This window comes from Sapajus apella, unplaced genomic scaffold (genome assembly GCF_009761245.1).
Source record: "Sapajus apella isolate SASKATOON/1434 unplaced genomic scaffold, GSC_monkey_1.0 scaffold1694, whole genome shotgun sequence".
NCBI lineage: Eukaryota > Metazoa > Chordata > Mammalia > Primates > Cebidae > Sapajus > Sapajus apella.
In genome coordinates, this window is record NW_022438620.1 from 1 (window position 1) to 2,160 (window position 2,160).

Sequence of the window (2,160 nt, forward strand, 5' to 3'; positions counted from 1 at the left end):
TCGTGTGCATGTGTCCTTATAGTAGAGCTATTTATAATCCTTAGGATGTCTACCCAGTAATGGGATTGCTGGGTCAAATGGAATTTCTATTTCTAGGTCCTTGAGGAATTGCCACACTGTCTTCCACAATGGTTGAACTAATTTACACTCTTACCAAGTGTAAAAGTGTTCCCATTTCTCCACATCGTCTCCAGCATCTGTGGTCTCCAGATTTTTTAATGATCGTCATTTTAACTGGCATGAGATGGTATCTCAATTTAGTTTTGATTTGCATTTCTCTAATGACCAGTGATGATGAGCATTTTTTCATATGTTTGTTGGCCTCATGTATGTCTTCTTTTGTAAAATGTCTGTTCATGTCCTTTGCCCACTTTTGAATGGGCTTGTTTGTTTTTTTCTTGTAAATCTGTTTTAGTTCTTTGTAGATTCTGGATATCAGCCCTTTGTCTGGTGGGTAGATTGCAAAAATTTTTTCCCATTCTGTAGGTTGCCAATTTAATCTAATGACTCTTTCTTTTGCTGTGCAGAAGCTTTGGAGTTTGATGAGGTCCCATTTGTCTATTTTGGCTTTTATTGCCAGTGCTTTTGGTGTTCTGGCCATGAAGTCCTTCCCTATGCCTATGTCTTGAATGGTTTTGCCTAGGTTTTCTTCTAGGGTTTTTATGGATTAGGTCCTATGTTTAACTCTTCAATCCATCTGGAGTTAATTTTAGTATAAAGGGCTGTTGAGTTTTGTTGAAGGCCTTCTCTGCATCTATTAATTGCTGCCTCAACTTCAGTCCTTGTTATTGGTCTATTCAGGCTTTCAACTTCTTCCTGGTTTAGGCTTGGGAGGGTGCAAGTGTCCAGAAAATTATCCATTTCTTCCAGGTTTATTAGTTTATGTGCATAGAGTTGTTTGTAGTAATCTCTGATGGTAGTTTGTATTTCTGTGGAATCGGTGGTGATATCCCTTTATCCTTTTTTATTGCATCTATTTGATGCTTCTCTCTTTCCTTTTTTATTAATCTGGCTAGTGGTCTATTGTGTTGATCTTTTCAAAAAACCAGTTCCTGGATTTGTTGATTTTTTGAAGGGTTTTTTGTGTCTCTATCTCCTTCAGCTCTGCTCTGATCTTAGTTATTTCTTGTCTTCTGCTAGACTTTGAGTTTATTTTTGATATTGCTCCTCTAGCTCTTTCAGTTTTGATGATAGGGTGTCAATTTTAGATTTTCCTCGCTTCTCATGTGGGCATTTATTGCTATAAATTTCCCTCTAGACACTGCTTTAAATGTGTCCCAGAGATTCTGGTACATTGTGTCTTCATTCTCGTTGGTTTTGAAGAACATCTTTATTTCTACTTTCATTTCATTGTTTTTCCAGTTGACATTCAGGAGGCAGTTGTTCTGTTTCCATGAAGTTGTGTGGTTCTCAGTTTCTTAATCCTGAGTTCTAATTTGATGGCACTGTGGTCTGAGAGACTGTTATGATTTCTGTTCTTTTGCATTTGCTGAGCAGTGATTTCCTTCCAATTATGTGGTCTATTTTAAAGTAGGAGTGATGTGGTGCTGAGAAGAATATTCTAACTGTGGATTTAGAGTGGGCAGTTCGGCAGATGTCTATTCTGTGGATTTGGAGTGGAGAGTTCTGCAGCTGTCTATTAGGTTCGCTTGGTCGAGATGTGAGTTCAAGGCCTGGATGCCCTTGTTAATTTTCTGTCTTGTTGGTCTGTCTAATATTGACATTGGAGTGTTAAAGCCTCCCACTATTATCGTGTGGGAGTCTAAGTCTCTTTGCAGGTCGTTAAGAACTTGCTTTATGTATCTGGGTGCTCCTGTGTTGGGTGCATATATATTTAGGATAGTTAGCCCTTTTTGTTGGATTGATCTTTTTACCATTATGTAATGCCCTTCTTTGTGTCTTTTGATCTTTGTTGGTTTAAATTCCATTTTATCAGGGACTAGGATTACAACTCCTGCTTTTTTATTTTTGCTCTTCATTTGCTTGGTAAATCTTCCTCCATCCCTTTATTTTTGGCCTATGTGTGTCCTTGCACGTGAGGTGGGTTTCCTGAGTACAGCATACTGATGGATTTTGACTTTTTATCCAATTTGCCAGTCTGTGTCTTTTGATCAGGGCATTTAGCCCATTTACATTTAAGATTAATATTGTTATGTGTGA